We start from the raw sequence: 25225 nt of genomic DNA on the forward strand, positions 1-25225 counted from the left end.
AGCTGATCAAAGGAGTCACCACAGGAACTTGCATGGGTCCAAGTTATGCCAGTTTTTTGTGGGATACATGGAACAGCGTTTGTTCAGTCATGCCTGGGCCCTCTATCAACACTGATGGCACAGTAGTGTAGCAGATTTCACTTCTGCCCTTTCCACCGTCCAAGGACCCAAACAGTATTTCAAAATGAAGCAATTATTCACTTGCAGTTCTTCCAAGCTAGTGTAGTGATCTGGACAGAGCAAATGCAGATTGTACAGAAAATCTTCAGGCCACAGGGTAGCCTGCTGCTTTAATTCTCCAATCTACTATTGGCTTCCTGTACTATTACAATGAAGCCCAATGCAAACTTAGGAACAGTGCCTCATTCCAGCTTGGGCACATTGCAGCCTTGTGGACTCAATAACTAATTCTGAAATTTCTGGTAAATTGATTTCTGGCTCTAATAGTTGTTCATTTGTGATACTGGCAAAGGTAATCTGTTTTCCATCCCCATCCACCACTCTTTCCACCCCCCCACTGAATTTGAACCCTTTCTTTTTGAAAAAAGGCAATGGAAAAAGATCTTGGGGCCCTGCCCATCCACACTGAAAGAAGTGCCTTCCAGAACTAGTCTCATTTGCCTGCAGTTGCCCCATATTCATCTAAGCTTTTCCTATCCATGTCCAAGGGTATATTCAATGCTGTACTTGTTCTCATGTTTACTACATTCTGTGCTCAATTATCCTACATATACACTACTCTGGAAAATATGGCCTTCAAATCCCTTCTAAATCTCCCAGCTCTCACATTAAACCTATGCACTTTAGATTTAGACTCCCCTACCCTGAGAAAAAGACTGCGCCCCTCATAATTTTATAAACCTCTTTAAGGACAGCCCCCAGCTCCCTACACTCCAGAGAAAACAAACCAACCTTTCGAGTCTCTCCTTGTGGTTTGTTATGTTGGGTCTGCGCATATCATTTAAATGAAAGCTCACACTGGGAGATGACTTTAACTGGTGTATTCACATTGCAGTGAGAGAGCAAAGCGTATGTGCAGACAACAGATCAATACATAGTGTTAAAGGGGTGGTCATTGCTCTAAAAGAAATAGATCCATACACTACACTTCCTCCCCCTTTAGATTAATGCAACATCAACTGTACATGTACAAAGCATTCAATTTCCCTTTCATAAACCTTTATTCCAAATAAATATGCTTTCACAATAACAGCCCACAACTAGCTTCACAGTTCCAAAGATTCAATCTTTTGGGAGGCACTTTATTTCTTTCAGGATAGTGCCTCTGGACCTGTAGAGTGGCATCAGGTTTGGTAGGTGCTTTCTCTAAGACAATGTTCCGGGTTCCCTGTGTCATGTTGCTCTCAGCGACATCATCACTGAGAGGCAAGTCCGGTGATTGTAAGCTGTCCATCGTGTTGGATGCAGTCGACTCAGGTTGTTACGGTTGAGCATCCAGTATCTGGTCCACATGACATCTCCATATCTGATCTCCAACATCCACTGTGTACCTCAGTCGTTCAGTTCTTGTAGCTATCCTACCAGGGGTCCACGTCTTTCTGGTAACACGGGAAGACAAAGATTTTGCTTACTGAATACCTTTAGGTATATCTTATGTATTTTGGGCTACTGATCATGAAAATCATCATGAAATTTCCTTATCACGCACCATTTTTTGAAATCACTTATGTTTATTATTTCAATTCATAATTCAAGTCAATTAAAATGTTGCCTACAATGTAAACTGTAAAGTTTCCTATCTTGTCCAGGCATGCTTTGGCATGCTTAGGCGGCGTGGCTGCTGCATGGCAGGACAGGTTTTAGTAATAATTATTGGGTTTAGGACTGTCAGGATGGAATTTCCTATTACCAGGCAAAAAAATTTCGATGAAGGATTTTGATATTTGAGACAGGTGCTTCCCAGAATAACTGATGCCAAGATTAAGGAAAGTATTTTTGTTGGTCCACAAATCACACAGGTCATCAATGACAGGCAATTTGAAAAATTTCTAGTGGGACCGGAGAAAATCACATGGAAGGCATTCAAGGAAGTTGTTGAGATTTTTCTCGGCATCTACAGAGCACCAAGCTACATGCAGCTGGTTGAAAGCATGCTTCAAGCATCTAAAACCATGAAATGCAACATGTCATTAAAGATTAATTTTCTGCATTCCCATTTAGACTTCTGCCCTGCAAATCCTGGTGCTGTTTGTGACGGGCGAGGTGAAAGGTTTCACCAGGAATTGTGGTCATGGAAAAAAGATACCAGGGCAACTGGAATCCATCAATGCTGGCGAATTATTGTTGGACATTTAAGCAAGAAGCCTCAGACACGGAGTACAAATGAAAATCATTAACAAAATATTTTAACTTAGTTGAACTATTGAAAAGCATCAGCACCATTATGCAATTAAACGCATTATATTCAATAAAAGTTAATTTGTTATTTCTCCAAATTCTTATATGATACAAGTACAGGTTTCCCCCGCCATCCTAAGGTACAGCGTTCCTATGAAACGGTTCATAAGCCGAAATGTTGTAAAGCGAAGAAGCAATTGCCATTTATTATGGGAAAATTTTGTGAGCGTTCACAGACCCAAAAATAACCTACCAAATCATGCCAAGTAACACATAAAACCTAAAATAACAGTAACATATAGTAAAAGCAGGAATGATATGATAAATACACAACCTATATAAAGTAGAAATACTTTTCCACAATCATTACTGAACTGTTCTTCGTAGCAAAAATCTCACACAAGCGCCATCGGCAGAAAATCTCACGCAAGCGCTGTTGGCAAGAACACTCTCTCCAGTAACCTTTAAGCTATGAAGCTGCCAAATCATACCAAATAACACCTAAAAGTACACAGCCTATATAAAGTAGAAATAATGTATGTACAGTGTAGTATCACTTACCGGAATCGGGACAGCGTTGAGCAGACTGATGATGGTGTGTTAGGCTGAGTCGTCGCAGGTTGGCTGGTGCAGTGGCCCCCACCCTCCGGGCCACCAACCGATACCGATCCGTGAAGCATGCAGGGGTCCAGCGGTAGCTGGGAGGTACACAGTACATCTTTAAGAAAAAAGCCGAAATAAACGTGCTAATTAATTAGATGCCACCCGTAATTGTCGGCCCAGATCAGTGCCGATTTCTGATTGCGTCGTCTCTGATCTGGGCCGACAATTACGTGTTGGCGGCACCTAATTAATTAGCACGCTTAATTCGGCTTTTTTCTTAAAGATGTGCTATGTGCCTCCCGGCTACCTTTGAATTCTCGGCGAATCGGTATCTGTCCGTGGCCTGGGGGTTGGGGTGGTGGGACACTGGGCTGTCATCTCGTCATCTGTTTCCATTAGAGCAGGCAGCTCATCTTCTTCTATCTCTGCCCACCTCGATGTCGAAGGTCAAGGTTCATCGTCTGCCGTGGCTGATGTGGAAGGCTTGCTTGACTGCTGAGCCTTGCGCATTTTTCTATCATACAGTTCTTTAATAAGGACTCAAACCATCCTGCAAATATCTCCTAAACCTATGTACCCTTTCAAAATTAAAGTTGTACTTTATCATTAGTCATTTTGTTTCGATTGTTATCATTTTTTCTTCCAATTGCATCAGCTCTTCATCTGTCAGTTCTTGGTGATGGGATGCCAAAACCTCTTCAACATCATAAACAGAAAATAATCTGCAGATGCTGTTGTCAAAGTTCTTCCTTCAGTCCTGACGAAGGGTTTCGGCCCGAAACGTTGACTAATCTTTTCAACTGATGCTGACTGACCTGCTGAGTTCCTCCAGCGGATCGTGAATGTTCTCTTCAACATCATGTTCGTCAGCTTCCACAAGCCAAACTCACATTATCCTTACTTCGTTCACCACAATCAAAACTCTTAATGATGTCTAGTTTTACCATAAGTGTAACACCCTTACGAGCTCTTTCAAGCTTTTCTGATACCATAGAATTCGTCTTGCAAATGGCTACTCACAGGCACGTGTTAAAGCAATGCCGCTCCGAATACGGGGGAGAGCGGCTGCTCGGGGCGCGCTGCCTTTTATCGCGTGCTGAATTTCTTTTTCGTAACAGTGAAAACACCTTCTGAAAGTGGAAACAGGGTACTCATATAGGTCTTTCATAACAGTGAAGTTTCGTAAAGCGAACGTTCGAAAAGTGGGGGACACCTGCAGTCTGAAATTATATTTGTGTTCATCTTCAAGCAGCCTATCATACACAAAAAAAAAATTCTGAGGAAGCAACACTTCTGAAAAAATTTGTTGTCCAGTGTAATTATTCACTAGGGCTTCCTGTCCAATCTCGAAACCCCTTGCTGCTTCACTGGCTAAACTAGCTGAACTGTTTATTCTGCACTTCCCTCTGTAGATCTGGTTTCAGGATGTCTATGCGAGAACTCAGATTCCTGTTCATGAACAGCTTCACAGGTGTTTGATTTGACATCGCATGAACAGAGTTCCGATATGCAAAAAGTAAGTGTCCACCTTATGCTGTAGAGAAATGTCCTCCTTGTTCATTACTTTAATGGACTTCTTGAAGGTTTAGATAAATGTTTAAAGGAGCTGACTTGAAATGTCTGTTCACAAATAAGAGAAAATCTGCCGATGCTGGAAATTCGAGCAACACACATAAAATACTGGAAGAACTCAGCAGGCTAGGCAGCGTTTATGGAAAAGCGTACAGTTGACTCTTCTATGGAAAACAGTAAATGTCCACTTTATTCTTTTCCATAGATGCCACCTGGCCTGCTGAGTTTCTCCAGCATTTTGAGTGTGTTGAAATGTCTTATGCCATTTTTTTCATGAACAGTCCGAATTCTTCTGATGTGTATTGTGGTCTGTTGTCACTCACAATTTGTTCTGGTCAGCCATTTCCGGCAAAGATAGTGCTCAGAGCAGAGACAGTCTTATAGTCTTATGCTAAGATGGTTGACTTCATTGTTATACTCTCCAGACATTGACCATTGTAATATCATTGGACACTGCAGCAAAAGGTGCAACAATACTACAGAAAAGGAGGCTAGAATGTGAAATACACAACATGTCCCTGAATGTGGTGCAAAAAGCTGAAAAAGTCATCGATGTGCCAAATCCTCTGTGGTAAACTATTAACTTATTGCAATTCAGTTTAAAAAAAGCAGAAATACTCAGCAGGTCTGGCAGCACTGGTGAAGAAAGAAACCAAGTTAACGTTTCAGGACAATGAGCTTCCAGCATCTTCATTCTTTGATTTGTGAAGTTAAATTGGTATTCAACACAACAAAATATTGATGCTATAAAAGTGGTCTAACATAATGTATGAACTTTAAAATGGATTTTTGTGAAACAGCAGCTATCCATTCTCTTTTTGTGCTCTTCATATTTGATGCAAATCCTGTGGATTAGGCAGAAATTAAGAAAACAAAACTGATGATTTTTCTCATTACACAATTAGTTTTGACCAATATTCTCCCTCTTCTCTTCCCCCTGCCTCAATTCTTCAGATGGTGTCACGACAGCAGGACACAGTTCTTTGTCCTATATTCATTCTTTGTATTTTACTCCTACTGTCTCAGGTTCATTCAAGTTTCAGTTCAAGTGAACTGCTGTCTAATGAACTTGACATTCAATCTTGTCCATTTTAGCTGGTCTGAATACCTGTTTCAAAACAACATCAAAACATTAACCATATCACCAGTAAGCACCCCATACCCCCACACTACACAACTAGTAAGCCTGCAAATCAATTTCAGGACCATACATTTCCATAGAAAACTCATTATATATATTCACACAAAGGTGAACATTCCTCATAAAAAATCACTATTCCTCAATAATTGAAATATCTTCATAGTCTCAAGTACAACTGTATTTAAGTCAGGGGTCCCCAACCTTTTTTGCACCACGCACCGGTTTAATATTGACAATATTCTTATGGACCGGCTGACGGTGGGGGGGAGGGGTGTTCAAGTTCAACAGTGCGTGACAGGGAATGAGGAAAGATGCAGCTGACTCATATCATTTCATATCGCCAAATCATATCGTTTCTTCGCGGCACGGTAGCACATGCTTTGCAGCCTGGTGGTTGGGGACCACTGATTTAAGTGATGTATCCAGACATTTTAATGAATTACACAAGCAATTGAATCAATTTATGAGATCCTTTGATTCCATAACATTTTTATGTTCATCTCATTCACTGTTCTACAGTGAAATAGCCAATTCAAGGTAGATTGTATCCAAGCTCAAATTCATACAGACTGCATTGTCCCAGCAAGCTACTTTGATATCTACCATGAAGAATTACTCCTGCAACTCAGAGCAAAATATTACTCCAAAGTTGCAGCACAGAAGAGCATGCTGTCTTTTGTCCCTGAGTTTTTCAAACATAGTAACCCTGAACTCATCACTGCTCAACACACAGCATTAAGGACAAGTCACTGTTCCTCTTCAAGGTACTGTACACAATTGTGCTGGCTGACTGGTGTAATTTGCACATCACAATGTAGTGTCCAAGTACTCTCGGAGTAACGTTATAGCAATGTAGACACACGCACACTTCAACTATGACTTTAACTGGCATTATTTCTTTGTCTCCAAGCATGTTGCAGAAATCACTACGTGTCAACCAGTAAGCTGAACGCAGCTTGGGATTTCCTGAGCTTGTGAAGGGCTGTATATAAATCCAAGCCTTTCTCCCTTTTCTAAAAAAATCTGTTAACTTAATTTTACAGTCATCTCCAATGCTGATGAAAAAGTCTTTATGCTGTGATGTATTTTGTGTGCCAAGGATTTTTCTGTGCTTTTCACCATTCAATTATAAAGTGCACTTTCTCTATTTTTGCAAGGTTTCCTGTAACCCCACCCAGTCCACAGAATATCATCCTTCAAGTTCAGTCTGGCTGATGCATTTTAACCCCTACATCTATACAGCAATAAACATTGTACTGGATGAAGTCCGCGGCTAGTGCAACATCTTGCAACATCTTTTGGTGGGGCGGGGGGGGGGGGGGAGAAGAATTGTTGATGCTTTGGCTCCAATCCCTGCATCAGGAATTCCCCAGATTAATACAGTTGTTCCAGATTCTGGCATTTCTTGTGTAGATTCTAACAGATGTACAACCAAATTTCTGGCATTTTTCTCCTCTCCGCTCTGAGTTCTTGTTTTTCCCAATTTAATTTTTCAAAAGAACATGTGCCATGCCCTTTCCCAACAGCATTCCCTTTCCTACTTAACACTGTCCCTAAGGAGCTACAGCTCAATGTAGTTTGTGCATATGTAGCTATCAGGGCATCTGGAGGTTTCTCCAGAGTTCTTACATCTCACACAAAGAATATAGCACTAACTCTAGACCCTGTAGCTATGTAATAACAGACAAAGAAAGAGGAAGAGGAAAAAAAGAACAACTTACTTAGAGCCTCCACCTGTGCTTGCTTTTGCAAATTTCCCCCTGTGGACTGGTCAAAGAATGCCGCCTTGCTTGTAGCATTGAAAAGATGAGGTTGCCATGGCCTGGCCTGGGATGTACAGTATGATGTGGAAAGACTATTCCAAACCCCTTAAGGTGACACTGGCATGATATATATTTGTGCATTGCGGACCAGAAGGCATTAATTACATTGGGAACTGGGAGGAAGGGACTAAGGGAGCTTAAAAGGGATTCCCTCTTGATGGTATATCTAATACACACCACTTGGAATGCTTACAGAAGGTGTTACTGGAGAAAAAGAAAGGTGGGAAAACCACAGTGTGGTCTGCTTTTGATCAAAGGAAAGACAAAATACTAAACTGTAAGATGAAAACAACAGGAATTCTGCAGATGCTGGAAATTCAAGCAACACACATCAAAGTTGCTGGTGAATGCAGCAGGCCAGGCAGCATCTATAGGAAGAGGCGCAGTCGACGTTTCAGGCCGAGACCCTTCGTCAGGACTGTAAGATGAATCCCGTTTGAAAAAATAGAGAAAATGAACAAAAGCTAGAGATAGAAAAGGTACAAAAGGGGAAAAATAAACAACTTAAACAAACAATACCAGAGTCTGAAAACAAGCTACTTAAACAAATGATACCAGAGTCTGAAGACAAACTAGGTGACTATACTCCTCTATATCTCCAATTACCAATACCACAGAGCCTACGCCAGGAGCTGCCTCCTAGTTATCCAGGACCATCAGTGCCAGCACTGTCTGAGATTCTGACTACCACTTTGAAAAGTAGAGAACAATGGCGTGCAGTAAGGTGTACTGGTTCACTCGCTGAAGGTCCAGTGGCAGAACATACTAGATCTCTTGACCCCAGTGCAGGTCTGTACCCTCTGCAAACATTTCCAGGACTGGACAAGCACCCAGTGAAGTTTACAAGCCATGGTCTAGCTCTGAATTATAGCCTTTAGTAGAGTTGACTCCTGATCCTAAGGAGGATATTGAAAGATTTACCAATAAGATGGAAATCCTCCATATATGACAATAATCCAAATGATAATATATAGAAACATAGAAAATAGGTGCAGGAGTAGGCCATTCGGCCCTTCGAGCCTGTAACGGATGTCTGTTTGAGGACAGTTAAGTGAAACAAGTTACAGAGCATATTGAATGGCTAAGACAGGCCCAAGATGTTGTTCTAAGTGCACTATGGGCTCGTCTTCTAGAAGCACTGAGGAAATGTTTCCGTTGCACCGTAGAGTCTATGAACACACTATCGAAGAGAATAGATGAAAATGTTGATGAGCACATAGAATGTGTGCATGATGTATTTCAGAAATACTCTGGATTATTCTCCAAAGCGGGGACGCCTACCTTGGTAAATATTATTGTGGCAGGTTAAAAGAAATGTTCACTGCAACTTGTGTGGGATGGGAGGGGGAAGAGTTAAATAAAGTAGTAAACAGTTTGCAACATTGCCAGAAGCAGATACAATATCAAAAATGAGAACTATTAAAGGAAATGAGGATAAAATACTTGTATCCGCACTAAGGGCTACCTTGTAGGGTTAGGGCTGTGGATGTGGCAGAGGGATGGACAGGAGACGCCTGCAGCGACTGGTATTGTCTTTTGTTTGCGGGTAGGCTGGCTACTGAGCTCGAAGATGTCCTTGGCAACAAGGCAACTTTGAAAGCAGTCAGCTCCCACCTCCACCACCACCTGCACAGCAGACAACTGTTAATTGTAAATAACCCATTTGAACAACATCCCCAGCCTCCACAATAGGGGTACCAAGCCCAAACCCTGCTTCTTGTAAAGAATTCTGAGCCTGTTATTCTTTTGACTGTAGATTAACAACAATTAGTCTTTTTGATTGATATTGGAGCCATTTGTTCTACAATCCATGTCTCTGATTGGCTACAAGTATATCTAAGTGATGAATCAGTAAATGTTGTGTGACTCATGGGATAGCTAGTTTCTCTATCCCATTCAGCAAGGTCACGCATCAGTTTTTAAGACATGAAGAGGAAGATCAGTTTCTAATAGCACGAGAATCACCAGGATCTTCTTTGTAAGTATATTCGTATGCTCCCCAGAAGGGTTACAACTCGAGGTGTCTGAGACAGTCTATCTAATGGTTTGTGCTTTATTGGACGAATACTCTCAAAATGACCAGAACTCTGCTGGTGGAATTTCACTGATGAATCTTTGTCTGCTGAAACATTAACCACAGTTAAGCACTGTTAGAACTTCCAGCGGCCCGCCAGCGCTGGAGAAATATCCACACGTGACACCTGAGTGGTATATGACTGTTCACATTATTCCGCAGATAATCCGGACCATACTTGAAATATTTGCTCCAAGATCATAACACCAAGTCATTCCCTCATTACTTTTGCCCTGTGTTGCTGTTGTACTAAAGCTGTCAGCTGATGCTGAACCATTTCTTTTTAAAATATCGTCCACTACGAGCTGCACGTTATTCTCACGGGATTCGGAACCTATGGTTAATCGTCTCCGGCATACACCACCAGAGATTAACTATGCCCAATCGGAGGGAACTCTTCCAGTTCAGGGGGAGGAGAAGATGGCAGCGCGACGCAGAGCGCACGGCCTCTCCGGTGAATGATATCTGTATTTGTCAAGTAGGATGCCGTGCACAATCCTGATTTGATGCAGACAGACGTGAGAAGCACAGAGGAACATCTGGAGAAACTTCTGAAATGCCCGCTTTGCTGCCACTGCTACTGTGCGATTGAGAATCTCTGGAGGGGAAGGCCCCAAATCCTCAGCTTTGCCTGGTGCTTGGCGGCCGAAGCCGGGGTCAAAGCACTCGGCAGAGATGGCGCTCGGTGTCGGAGGCTCGAAGTTTTCGGACGGACTCAAGAGGAGGCTGTGGTCTGGTGCTTCCAGGGTGCTGCATCGGCAATTTTGCGGCCCTGGAGGTTCATAGCAAGGAGAGTTTTCTTCCTTCTACCATCTGCGTGAGATAATGGGACTTTCGAGACTTTGAGACTTTTTTTTAAACCATGCCCATAGTCTGTTCTTTATCAACTTACAGTATTGTTTTGCACTGTTGTAACTATACGTTATAATTATGTGGTTTTTGTCAGTTTTTTAGTCCTGGTCTGTCTTATGTTTCTGTGATATCATTCTGGAGGAACATTGTACTATTTCTTAATGCATGCATTACTAAATGACAATAAACGAGGATTGAGTGTCCTCATAATTTAGTCTAATCTAATCTAAGTAGTTCCCCAGGCAAAGTTTTTTAATTATGTACAATAACCCTATTCCGCTTGTTTAAACATCAAATCCTACATCTCTTCCAGATAAGGGATGATGAAACAACAAAACACTTGCTCAAGTACCAGGGACACAGTGGACAAAAGGAAGTAATGATGTGGGCCAAATACTGCCCGCAGAACCTTTTAAAGTATGTTTGGATTTGGCAAAACACCTCTCATGCAACCTTTGGTATCCCAAGAACCCAGAGGTGGAGAAAGGCATTAAGCATTCTTGCAAAGAGGGACTGTAATTCCATTAATGAGCCCATGTAATATGCCTATACTGCCAGTGAGGAAGAAGGGAAAGGAATCTGGTGTCTTGTCCAAGATCAGAGGGCTCTTAATGAATTAGATAACAACCTTTCCCATAGTTCCAAACCTAGCTACGATCCTCAGCTGTATTCCCGCATACACTAAATACTACAAGTTGTTGACATGTGGAGCATTTTTTGTTGGAAGATGTGGATCCCAGTTCACCCAGATTCCTAATACTTGTTTGCTTACACCTACCAAGGCAAACAATATACCTAGACCCATCTCCCAAGGTATATACTGAGAACCCAACAGTCTTTTCTCAAACTTACCAGGACTTGCAGATGTAATTTTCCCATCTGAATCTACGCTGCTGCAATATGTAAATGATCTGCTTTTATGTTCCCTGGATCACGAAGCTCTGAACAGTACTCTATAGTCCTTTTGCACTCCCTGCTGACAAAGGCAACAAGGTGTCAAGAGAAAAAAATGCAGCTTTGTCAATTCAAAGTGCATTTTTTTGGGCCATGTCCTGAGTGGAACCTGCTGCCTACATACTGACAACAGGGTGAGGGTCAGTTAGTCTAAACCAGTCCTCAAGAAAGATCTTGTCTAATTCTTTGGTAAGGCCAGGTATTGCCAACAGTGGATTCTTAACTATGCCAAAGTCAGAACGTTGCTTCACTGTCAGTTCCAGAACAACTGAAGTGGTCAACTGAAGCCAACACGTCCTTTTACTCAACCTGTCATCCAGTAGACTATTACAGTACTCACCTGGACTCTATAGGTCAAGGTTATCCTAGTTGCCTGAAAGCTGTGGCTACAGCCTACCATGCAATAAATTTGTCTCAAAATTTGATCTTGGGCTGCCAGTTCTGCTCCATGTGCCCCATGCTATCTCCACGCTACCTAACTGTTCAGCCACTTAGTATCTAACAGCTGCCTGAGTGGCTCATTTCTACACTGTTTTGCTGTCTGACCCTCCTATTACTATCGCACGCTGTTGAACCCTGCTGTCTGAAAATCACAGGGAGTCCCACGATTGTGAAGCAGTGATTCAAACCCTTCCATGGCTAGACCTACGAGATATCCCATTGCTGAACTCAGATATATAATTTTCTCTTCCTCCCTGAGAGGGGAAGAAATTTAAGTGGATATGTGCAGTGTATACCCCCTGCAACAGATGAAGCAGCAGAACTCCCCTCCTCCTGTTCTACTCAAACATCTGAGCTTTTTGCATTAACAAGAGTTTGCATTTTTGCAACCACTACAACTGTGAATATTTATACAGACACCAATTATGCCTGCAGGGTGGCACATGGCTATGGGCAATTATGGAAGCTACATGGATTTCTCAACTCTTCAGGATCATCAATAAAATATGGCAGCATGACTGTTAATCTTCTCTCCGCTACTGAATAACCTTCTGCCGTTGCAGTTATTAAGTGTGTGGCTCACACTAACAGAAGTGATGAAATATCTAAAAGTAATAAACAGGCTGTTTCTGCTGCCAGGGCAGCAGCAGATCGTTATTGGCATATGGTACCCCGATGTGTCAGCCTGCCAATTATTGAGTCATAGAGAAGTACAGCACAGAAACAGGCCCTTCAGACCATCTAGTCCATGCTGAAACCATTTAAACTGCCTACTCCTATCAACATGCACTAGGACCATAGCCCTCTAAACACCTACTATCTCGTGTACCTACCCGAACCTCTCTTAAACGTTGAAACTGAGCTTGAATGCACCACACTCATTCCACACTCTCACCACCCTCTGAGTGAAGAGGTTTCCCCTCATGTTCCCCTTAAACATTTCACCTTTCATCCTTAACACATGACCTTTGGTTGTAGTCCCATCCGACCTCAGTGGGTAAAGCCTACTTGCATTTACCCTACCTATATCCCTCATAATTTTGTCTACCTGTATCAAATCTCCTCTCAATCTTCTATGTCTTAAGGAATACAGTCCTAATCTATTCAATCTTTCCTTTATTACACAGGTCCTCCAGACCCAGCAACATCCTTGTAAATTTTCTCTGCGCTCTTTCAACCTAATTTACACCTTTCCTGTAGGCAGGTGACCAAAACTGGACAAAATACTACAAATTAGGCCTCAACTAACATCTCATACAACTTCAACATAACATCCCATTTCCTGTACTCACACAATGATTGATGAAGGCCAAAGTTAAAGGACAGGATGACCAACGTTGTGATCTCAGGATTGTTACCCATGCCACATGCTAGTGAGGCCAGAAATAGGTAGTTTAACACATGGCTAAGGAGTTGGTGTCAGAGGGAGGGCATAACATTTTTGGATTATTGAGCCCTCTTCCAGGGAAGGTGGTTTGAATCTGAACTGGAGGGGGACTAATATCCTAGCGGAAAATGTTTGCTAATGCTGCACGGGGGGGTTTAAGCAGAGTTTCGAGGGATGGGAATCAGTGTTCCAGAACAGTTAGTGGAGCGATTACGGACACAGATGTCAGGAATCAAAAGGATGAGCATGGTGCAACTAGTGTCCTGAACTGCATTATTTCATTGCAAAAAACACCATAGGAAAGGTGGATGAGCTCAGGGCTTAGATCAACACCTGGAACTATGATACTGCAGCCATCAGTTGAGACTTGATTGCAGGAGGGACAGGACTGGCAGCTCAATATTCCAGGGTTCCGTTGTTTTAGATGTGACAGAACAGGAGGAATTAAAGAAGGAGGGGTGACGTTATTAGTCAGGCTAAACGCCATAACAGTGTTCAGTCCAAACAGACTGGAGAACTCACATAGTGAGGCATTATGGGTGGAAATGAGAAATAAGGAAAGTATGACTACATTACTGGGGCCATATTACAGACCACCCAACAACAATCCGAGGGACTTAGAAGAACAAATTTGTAGAGAGATTGCAGACTGTTGCAAAAAACATTTTGTTATAGTAGGCGATTTTAACTTTCCACATATTGATTGGGACTCCCATACTGTAAAAGGACTAGATGGGATAGAGTTTGTCAAATATGTTCAGAAAAGTTTCCTTAATCTGCATGTAGGAGTCCCAACGAGAGAGTGTGCAACACTGGATCTGCTATTAAGGAGTGAGATAGGGTAAGTGACAGAAGTTTGTGTAGGGGAACAGCTTGCATCTGTGATCACAATGCCATTAGTTTCAAAGTAAATATGCAAAATGATAGGTCTGTTCTGCAGGTTGAGATTCTATATTGGAGAAAGGCCAATGTTGATGGTATCAGAAATGATCTGGCAAGTGTGGATTGGGACAGGCTGGTATCTGGCAAAGCTGTACTTGGAAAGTGGGAGGCATTCAAAAAAAATTATGAGAATACAAAATTTGTATGTGCCTGTCAGAATAAAAGGTAAAGAAAACAAGTGTAAAGAACCCTAGTTTTCAAGGGATATTGAGGCCCCGGTTAAGAGAGAGAAAAAAAGGAGGTGCACAACAGGTATAGGCAGATAGAAAGACATGAGGTGTTTATGGAGTACAAGAAATACAAGAGAACAACTAAGAAAGAAATCAGAAAGATTAAAAGAAAGCATGAAGCTGCTCAAGCAGACAAGGTGAAGGAGAATTCTAACAGATTCTACAAATATGTTAAGAGCAAAAGGATTGCAAGGGACAATATTGGTCCTCTGGAGGACCAGAATGGTATTCCATGTCTGGAGTCAAAACAGATGGGGAGATCTTAAATGCATTCTTTGCATCTGTATTTACTCGGGAGACAGAGTCTATAGAAGGGAGGCAAAGCGGCATCAACTTCTTTTTCAAATTCTGTTGATGAACTTTTAACAATTTCAGTTTGATGCACCTGAGGCCAAAAAGATTTCATGGACTAAAGCACACTGTGCACAAGTCTCCCAGGGCCTCTGTCATCACTCTGATGGTTGTCCTGTGGTGTACTCCACTCTCTTCCCCTGGCTTGCCAGTATGGTACATGATTTGCAAAAGAAGAATGATGGGTACGATCGAAACTGAGTGGTATGCCCCAAGAATTACGGTCTTAGCGAGAAAAATAGCCAATTCTGTGGAAAAACTACCAGCGCCCACCGACATTGGACCCTGCCCATGAGGACCATTTGTACATTTCCAAATGGACTTTATGGAATTACCCAAATGTGTGAGTTATAATTATGTGTTTGTCATTGCATTTTTGTTTCTTCGGTGAGTAGAAGCAAATCCAGCTCATAGAAATGCTATAGCTGTCGCTAAACTCTTACTACAAGAATTTATTCCTAGGTTGGAATCCCCAAAAAGATCTGAAGCAATAACGACCTACATTTCACATGTAACAGGCAAGGTGATACAGGAACTAATGAAAGCCTTACAGAGTAAGTACCATTTCACTTGCCCTTTCCCATCTAAAATACTGGGGTAGAAGTAAGACAAACTGGGCCCTGAACAGAAAGCTGGTCAAATTGTATGAGGAAACTGGACTGAGGTAGTCAGAGACGCTTCCATTGGCCCTCATGACAAAGCGCTTTGGCCCAAACCATGTAATGGTACCTTCTCCTTGTCAGGCAGTATGCCAGTCACACCCCCCTTTTCAGTCAAACAGACGCACACCCATACATCATCAGGCATCAAAAGCCCAAAAAGTCATGACAATTGTAGGGTGCCATACCTACCATCCAGGAGACTGGGTACTGGTAAGAGCCTACCGATGAAAGAATTACTTGGAGCCTCGTTAAGAAGGTCCATTCCAAATGTTGCTGACCACATGCACTACTCTAAATGTCCAAGGAAAGCCAATGTGGCTACAGGCTTTGCACGTTAAGCCAGTGGTGCCATCGGATCAGGGAACAAGAGGCCAGAAGAATGTTGATAATAAGGACTGATGGACTGAACTCCTGGTCTTTGCTATTTGCCACCTTAAGTAATCACTATGCATTATAAGTGCTGGGTAAGTTGGACATCTATTTTCCACCTAAATACAGAATTATCCTACGAGACTAACACTCCGAACACTTTTCTTCGCTGTAGTTATGAATATTCACTGCATACCAACTGGTTAGATTGTTGGGTGTGCTCTAGAGAGCCTATACATTCGGAAGGCAAATTGCCAATGTGGCTTATACCCGGAATCTTAGAGAAGCTGGTTCTGTGTTTTACTTTGATAATGAAACTAGAACTGTGAAGGGTGCAGGATTTGCCAATGCAACTGTCTCGCGGGTCGGTATCAACCTACCTACAATGTAGTGTAAACCCCTCTATACTGATGCTGCTTCTTGGGGACTTGGGTGAAGTGTGTTACTGTAACCAGCAAGGGACAGGACTAGAATTGGGTAACAGTACGTACAATGCCTATACCACTGGTAACCCTCTGAATCCTAGTGAAGATATCTACCAGGTGTGTGACTGGCAGGACTACACAAAAAAATAGGATCTTCGGCCTGAGTCAAAGCTGTAGTGGAGTTGTTGTTATCTAGCCTATGTAGTGCCATACATGTACCACCCACCCACACTCTCTCTGCACCCACTGTAAGGAGCCACCATCAAAGGAGCATTAGAGATACTGAGCCTTTCTGGATAATGGCATCCTGTCAAAATATATGATAATGACAAAACTGTCAAGAGTTTCTGAGGCTCAGTGCTTTTGAAATACAGTAAGATTTATGTCACCCTCTACAGAACAAAGAGGAGGGGATGTGGAAGTCACAGTAAGGCAAGGATAGCCTGGGGCAGTTGTAGTCAAGGGATACCTTTGAAGTGATACACCGAACACACCTCTGCTTACTATAGACGAGATCATGTACACTCAAGCCAAACAAGTAAGGCCTCTGTAGTGAGACTTTTTCCAGAGACATCATCCTTTAGAGCTTCCCTTTACACAATACGGGGTGTCAGACAGAGGAGATAACAGAAGGATGTGAAACATACCCAACAGAGGCTCTATTTCCCTCGGCATCAATAAAGTATGACTATGACTACTGTCTTTACTGACTTCAAAATATCATTGGCTGTCTGCTCCAAGTTTTGACTGACTTAAACACCTCCATGGTGAACGGTATTTGACTTTGTAAGTGAGGAATTCAAAGATATACAATTTACAGTTATCAATATCCATTATTGATAAGTCAATTCTATACAAAAATAGCATTTTTTTGTTCAGACTTCAGAACATTGTGGGTGACAGAGCTCTGTGCTGTTCTTCATGTACACAAGTAAAATACAAGGAATGCTCGAGTCAGAAGAGTGCCTGTGTTCTGGGCCCAGAACAAAGTTGTAGCATCAGGGAAATTATAGGTAGAGTTTCAGCTGTGCCTAGTCACAGAGACGTGGGTGTAGAGAGAGTAGAGCAACAGACTTGAGATGCACCTGTGTTGATCATCAGCAAAGGAGGAGACATTATTTCCAATCTACACTGATTGTGGTCTCCTGATCAGAAAGTCAAGGATCCAGTTGCACAGAGAGGTTCAGAAGCACAGAAGTCCTGGTTTTAAAGTCTATTCATTAGTTCTGAAGGGAGGATGGTGTCGAACACTGACCTGTAATCAATATACAGCAGTCTGACAGGTATTGCTGTTGTCCAGGTGGTCCAAAACCAAATGCAGAACCAGTGAAATTGCATCTGCAATTGACCTATTGTGGCAGTAAGCAAATTGCAATGGGTCCAGGAACTCGATTAGACCAGAGTTCATAACCCACTGGATTGGAATGGGATGTTAATCCCAGGGAGATACAGATACAGAGTCAGAGTCATAGAAAATACAGGACACAAGCAGGCCCTTTGGCCCATCTAGTCCCTACCAAATCATTTAAATTGCTTAAACCCATCAAACTGCACCAGGACTATAGCCCTCCATGCCCCTACCATCAATATACCTATCGAAGCTTTGCTTAAATATTAAAATCGAGCTTGCATGCACCATTTATATACACAGCTCATTCCATACTCTCACAACACTGAGTGAAGAAGTCCCCCCTTATGTTCCCCTTAAACTTTTCACCTTAACCCATGACCTCTGGTTCTTGTCCCACCCAACCTCAATTGAAAAAGCCTACTTACATTTACCCTGTCTATACCCCTCATAATTTTATCAACACATCCATCCAGAAAGGTGGTATTCCAGGCTTTTCGGGGTGTCTAGAACACCCCTCAATGATTAGCCATTTGATCCGTGAGGTCAAGCAGAAAGAAGGCGACCTAACAGTTGTCTGGTTAGACCTCGTGAACGCCTACGGGTCTATTCCACATGACCTCATCCTAGAAGGACTTGACCACTACTACATCCCAGTGGCTATTCGAGACATGATCACCAGCTACCTAGGAGGATTCAAACTCAGATTTACATCAGCCCATTTCACAACTAGGTGCCAGGACCTCCAGAAGGGGATACCGACAGGGTGTACCATCTCCCCTACCCTATTTATTATGGGACTGAACCTCCTAATATCAGCAGCAGAAGATGTAACCCGTGGCCCGACACTGGAGTCGGGCATTGTTCAGCCAGCTCTATGAGGGTTCATGGACGACATCACTATAACAACTGTGTCACATGTCCAAGCAAGATGGTATTGGAAACCCTGGGCAACGTAGCCACTTGAGCGAAGACGTCCTTCCAAGGCCAAGAAGTCCAGCTGTGTGGTGATCAGAAAGAGCAAAGTTACTAGCAAGTTTAGCCTCCAAGTTCAGGGTGAGGTCATCCCTTCCATCGAAGATAACCTGATAAAATGCTTGGGGAAGTGGTTTAATGTGCCACTGACAAATGGGGACAATGTCACCAATGCTGTGAAGCAGACAGAGGAATGACTGAAGAAGATCGACAAATCCGGACTTCCCGGTAAATTCAAGACCTGGCTGTACCAATATAGCCTTCTGCCCAGGCTTCTCTGGCTCTTCACACTTTATGAGTTCCCCATGACTGCCGTAGAGGGCATCGAGAGGAAAACCAACAAGCACCTGGGGAGATGGTTGGGAGTTCCCCCAAGCTTCTCTTCAGTGGGCCTCTGTATTCGATCTGGGCAACTGCAGCTTCCCCTGTCATCTGTTGTGGAGGAATTCAAGGTGGCAAAATGCAAAGCCTTATTAAGCTTGAGAGATTCCAATGATGTCTTGGTAAAGCAAGCAGGCGTTACAACCAGATCTGGGCGCAAGTGGGCAGCCAATGCAGCTGTGCAGCAGGCAATGTGTTCTCTGAAGCTGCGAGATATCATCAGTAACCCCTGCGTCGGGCAGCAAGGCCTCGGCTCAGTTCACTTCCAGCAGTGGGGAAACGGAAGCATAAGGAACAGGCGAGACATGGAACAGGTAGAAGTACGGATCCGTGAGGAAGAGAAGTGGATGTCAAAGGCAGTGGAACAAGGGTCCCAGGGTGCCTGGACAAAATAAGATCTGCTTAAGTGTAAGATCTCATGGGTAGAGTTATGGAGACTGGAGCCCTTCCGTATTTCCTTCCTCTTGCGATCAGTGTATGACACCCTTCCTTCGCCATTACATCAGTACATACAGGGGATGAGAGAGGACCCGAACCGTAAGCTCTGTGGTCAAAAGGGGACACTGGCTCATATACTGTCCGGATGTAAAACAGCTCTAACTCAAGGACGGTATAGGTGGCGCCATAATAAGGTGCTTCTGGCTCTTGCTGACACACTAGAGTGAGAGAGATGCAAGAAGAGGACGGCTGGCACAGATTTGAGGAAGGCCATCACCTTCATCAAAGAGGAAGCCAGGCCTTTCGTAACCAAACAACCAAAGCCCAATCTGCTGCTGACAGCCGGGTCCTGGGAGATGAGGGTCAATGTGGGAAGGAGGCTGCAGTTCCCGAATGTGGTGCACTCAACCCTACGGCTCGACATTGTACTGTGGTCAACTGAAGACAGGAAAATAATTCTGGTGGAGCTGACTGTGCCATGGGAGGAGGGATGGGAAGAGGCCCACGAGAGAAAGGCCTTGAAGTACAGGTGTCCCCCGCTTTTCGACCGTTCGCTTTACGAAACCTCACTGTTACAAAAGACCTACATTAGTTACCTGTTTTCACTAACAGAAGGTGTTTTCACTGTTACGAGAAAAGGCAGCGCGCGAAAAAAAGCAGCCACTTCTCCCCCGGATTCGGAACTGCATTCTCGCCAGCATTGCTTAAACACGTGCCTGTGAGCATCCGTTTGCAAGATGAGTTCTAAGGTATCAGAAAAGAGCTTGTAAGGGTGTTACACTTAGTGTAAAACTAGACATAATTAAGCATTTCGATCATGGTGAACGAAGTAAGGACAAAGTGAGTTTGGCTTGTGGAAGTTGACAAAGATGACGTTGAAGAGGTTTTGGCATCTCATGACCAAGAGCTGATAGATGAAGAGCTGATGCAATTGGAAGAGGAAAGGATTACAATCGAAATTGAATGCGGTAGCAAACGGACCGAAAGTGAAGTCATCCAGGAACTGAACGTGAAGCAACCGCATGAGATTTTCGCTTCAATGATAAAGTACAACTTTAATTTTGAAATGGGACGTCGGTTTAGGGCATATTTGCAGGATGGTTTGAGTGCTTACAAAGAACTGTATGATCTAAAAATGCGCAAGGCTAAGCAGTCAAGCATACTGTTGTTTATCAAGCCTTCCACATCAGCCACAGCAGACGACGAACCTCGACCTTTGACATCAAGACAGGCAGACAAAGAAGAAGATGACCTGCCTGCCCTGATGGAAACAGACGACACCCCGGTGTCCCACCACCCCAACCCCCAGGGCGCGGACAGATACTGATTCACGGAGAATGCAGTGGTAGCCAGGAGGCACCCAGCGCATCTTTAAGAGAAAAGCCGAAATAGACAAGCTAATTAATTAGGTGCCGCCCGGCACGTAAATGTCGGCCCAGATCAGAGGCAATTGCCGATTTCGTCACCTCTGATCTGGGCCGACATTTACATGCCGGGCGGCACCTATTAAATTAGCTTGTTTTTTTCGGCTTTTTTCTTAAAGATGTGCTGGGCGTGTCCTGGCTACTGCTGTACCCCTGCATTCTTCGCAGATCGGTATCGGGTTGCTGCCCGGAAGTTGGGGACCACTGCACCACCCCAACCTCCGACGACTCAGCCTAACACACCATCATCAGTGTGCTTGGCGCTGTCCCAATTCTGGTAAGTGATACTACACTGTACATGCATTATTTCTACTTTATACCAGCTGTGTATTTTTAGGTGTTATTTGGTATGATTTGGCCGCTTCATAGCTTAAAGGTTACTGGAGAGCGCTTGTGCCGTGTTTCTGCTGAGAGCGCTTGCGTGAGATTTTCGCTATGGAGAACAGTGCGGTGATGATTGTGGAAAAGTATTTCTACTTTATATAGGCTGTGTATTCATCATATCATTCCTGCTTTTACTATATGTTACTGTTACTTTAGGTTCTGTGCGTTATTTGGCATGATTTGGTAGGTTATTTTTGGGTCTGCGAACGCTCACAAATTTTTCCCATATAAGTTAATGGTAACTGCTTCTTCGCTTTACGACATTCCAGCTTAGGAATTGTTTCATAGGAACGCTCTACCTTCGGATGGCGGGGGAAACCTGTACCAGCCTTTGGTGCAGGAATGCAAAGACAAGGCAAGGCAGGCATGGTTGTTCCCTGTGGAGTTCGGTTGCAGAGGTTTCCCAGCCAAATCAGTATGGTGGTTGTTGTCAGCTCTGGGCCTGGACGAAAAGAGCAAAAAACAAGCAGCTCGTCGGATGGGGGAAGAGGCGGAACGAGCCTCTTGTTGGATTTGGAGTAGGCAAGAGGAGCGAAGCTGGAAGCCAGGAGCAGATGGGCAGTGATTTAGCCAGCACTGCCGGCCCACCAACTGGAAGAGTGTTGTGGTTAAGGGTCGAAACACTCTGTGAAGGCTGGGAACCACCTAATGACATCTGCTCCTGGTTGAAGGCTACAGTTACCTTAAAAGGTATCTGGAGAACACACGCCAACAGGTGTATGTAACAAGTAACAAGTTTCACCTCAACCCATGACTTCTGGTTCTAGTCCCACCCAACCTCAGTTGAAAAGGCCTACTTGCACTTACCCTATCTATACCCCTCATAATTTTGTATACCTCTATCCAAGCTCCTCTCAATCTTCTTCGATCCAAGGAATAAACTCCTGACCTATTCAATCTTCCCTTATAACTCAGGTCTTCCAGACCCAGCAACATCTTTATAAATTTTCTCTGTATTCTTTCAACCTTGCTTACATCCTTCCTGTAGCTGGGTGTCCAAAACTGCACACAATATTCCAATCTAGGCCTCAACAATTTCTTATACAACTTCAACATAACATCCCATCTCCTATACTCAACATTTCGATTTATGAAGGCCAATGTACCAAAAGCTTTCTTTATGACCCTATCTACCTATGACGACACTTTTAATGAATTATGGACCTGTATTCCCAGATCCCTTTGTTTTACCAGACTCCTCGTTGCCCTACCATTCACAGTGCAAGACCTGGTTGGTCCTACCAGAGTCCAACAGCTCACACTTGTCTGCATTAAATTCCATCTGCTATTTTTCACCCAGTTTTTCAGCTGATATAGTTCCCTCTGCAATCCATGATAGACTTCCTTGCTGTCCACTGGAACTGGAGAGGGTTCAGAGGTTCACGAAAATGATTCCAGGATTGAATGTCTTGTCATATGAAGAGTGTTTGATGGTTCTGGGCCTATATTCACTAGAGTTCAGGAAAATGAGTCGTGACCTCATTGAAACCTATTGAATGGTGAAAGGCCTCGATAGAATGGATGTGGAATGGATGTTTCCTAAGGTGGGAGAGTCTAAGACCAGAGGACACAGCCTCAGAATAGAGGGGCATCCTTTTAGAATGGACTTGACAAAATATTTCTTTCACCAGAGAGTGGTGAATTTGTGAAATTCTTTGCCTTAAATAACATAAAGACATGGCCTCCATAGCTGCCTGTGGCAGAGGTTGAAAGTTTCTTTATTGGTCAAGCTATGAAGTGAAACGGGGAGAGGGCCGGAGACTGGGGCTGAGAGAAAATCTGGATCCACCATGATGAAATGGCAGAGCAGAAGAAATGGGTTAATTGGCCCAATTCTGCTCCCATACCTTATAGTCTAATTGGTGTCATCTGCAAATTTGCTGATCCAGTTAACCACATTATCATCCAGATCCAGACAAACAACAATGGATTTAGCACTGATCATTTGTAAGAAATGATCTACATGCATGAAGCCATACTGACTATCCTTAATCAGTCCATGTCTATCCAAATACTTACATATCCAATTCCTTAGAATATTCCACAACTGATGTTAGACACACTAACCTATAATTTCCTGGCTTACATTTCGTGTCTTTCTTAAACAGTGCAATAGTACTGGCTATCCTCCAATCCTCTGGTACCTCACCTGTTGCTAAGGATGGTTTAAATATGTCTGTTTGGGCCCCAGTAATTACTGCACTTGCCTCCCATAGTGTCCGTGGGAACACGTTCTCAGGCCCTGGGGATTTATCCACTCCAATTTACCTCAGGACAGCAAACACCTCCTCCTCTGTGATATGTAAGGGTCCATGAAGCTGGTGCCACCTTGCATCACTTCTATAGACTATGTCCGTCTCCTGAGAAAATAGAGATGCAAAAATATTTAAGATTTCCCCCATCTGTTCTGGCTCCACACATGGATTACCACTCTGGTCTTCCAGAGAACTAATTTTGTCCCTAACAATCCTTTTCTTTTAACATATCTGTAGAATCCTTTAGGATTCACCTTCACCTTATCTTCATGCATTCTTTTAGCCTTTCTGATTTAAGTGTTCTCTTGCATTTCCTATACTCCTTAAGCACCTCATTTGTTCCTACCTGCCTATACTTAGCCAGGGCCTCAATATCTCTTGAAAACCAACACTCCCTACACTTGTTATCTTAACCTGTGATTCTGACAGGCAAATAGCTTTGTACTCTCAATTTTGTTTTTGAAGGCCTCTCACTTTCCAAGTACACCTTTGCCAGAAAACAGTCTGTCCTAATGCACACTTGCCAGATCATTTCTGATACCATCAATTCTGGCCCTTCTCCAATAAAGAATCTCAACCTGAGGACCAGGCCTATCATTTTGCATATTTACTTTGAAACTAATGGCATTGTGATCACAGATGCAAACTGTTCCTCTACACAAATTTCTATCACTTATCCTGTCTTACTCTTTAATAGCACATCCAGCGCCGCACACTCTCTCGTTGGGACTTCTACATACTGATTAAGGAAACTTTCCTGAACACATTTGACAAACTCTATCCCATCTCGTCCTTTTACAGTATGGGAGTCCCAATCAATATGTGGAAAGTTAAAATCACCTACTATAAAAAAATGTTTCTTGCAACAGTCTGTAATTTGTTCTTCTAAGTCCCTCGGACTGTTGCTGGATGGTCTGTAATATAGCCCAAGTAATGTGGTCATACTTTTCTTATTTCTCAGTTCCACCCATAATGCCTCACTATGCGAATTCTCCAGTCTGTTTGGACTGAACACTGCAATTACATTTAGCCTGACTAATAATGCCATCCCTCTTCCTTTAATCCCTCCCGCTCTGTCACATCTAAAACAACGGAACCCTAGAATATTGAGCTGCCAGTCCTACAACCAAGTCTCACTAATGGCTGCAATATCCTAAGTCCAGGTGTTGATCCAAGCCCTAAGCTCATCTGCCTTTCCTATGATGTTTCTTGGATTGAAATAATGCAGTTCAGGACACTAGTCGCACCATGCTCACCCTTTTGATTCCTGACTTTGTCTGAGGTCTTAACAACATCTGCCTCCACAACCTCTCCACTAAATGTTCTGGAACACTGATTCCCATCCCCCTGCAACTCCACTTTAAACCCCTCATGCTGCACTAGCAAACCTTTCCGCTGGGATATCAGTCCCCCTCCAGTTCAGGTGCAAGCCATCTCTTCTGTACAGGTCCACCTTCCCTGGAAGAGAGCCCAATGATCCAAAAATGTTATGCCCTCCCTCCTACACCAACTCTTTAGCCATGCATTAAACTGTATAATTTTCCCATTTCTGGCCTCACTAACATGTGGTATGGGTCAGCACCCTGAGATCACAACCCTGGAGGTCCTATCCTGTAACTTCACACCTAACTCCCTGAATTCCCTTTGCAGAACCTTGTCACTCTTCTTGCCCTTGGCATTGGTACCTACATGGACCACAACCTCTGGCTGTTCACCCTCCCACTTAAAAATGCACAGGACTCAGATGTCCCAGACCCTGGCACCCAGGAGGCACCATATCATCCAGGAATTTCATTCTCATCCACAGAACCTCCCTTCTCTTCCACCAACTAATGA

At 43.3% G+C, this 25225-nt stretch overlaps 1 protein-coding gene across 4 annotated transcripts in view; it reads right to left on the minus strand.

Annotated features, from left to right (window-relative positions):
- Positions 1-25225, minus strand: part of ndst3 (N-deacetylase/N-sulfotransferase (heparan glucosaminyl) 3) — a 1028434-nt gene that overhangs the window by 642143 nt on the left and 361066 nt on the right. Inside the window, exon 1 of one of the 4 annotated variants that reach the window (XM_063043577.1) lies at positions 23403-23494. The exons of the other annotated variants lie outside the window; for them this stretch is intronic. The gene's annotated coding sequence lies outside the window, so the exon portion shown is untranslated. Of the gene's footprint in view, positions 1-23402; positions 23495-25225 lie in introns of those variants that run through there. 4 annotated transcript variants of the gene reach the window in all.

The sequence above is a fragment of the Mobula hypostoma genome, chromosome 3 (assembly GCF_963921235.1).
Source record: "Mobula hypostoma chromosome 3, sMobHyp1.1, whole genome shotgun sequence".
Lineage (NCBI taxonomy): Eukaryota > Metazoa > Chordata > Chondrichthyes > Myliobatiformes > Myliobatidae > Mobula > Mobula hypostoma.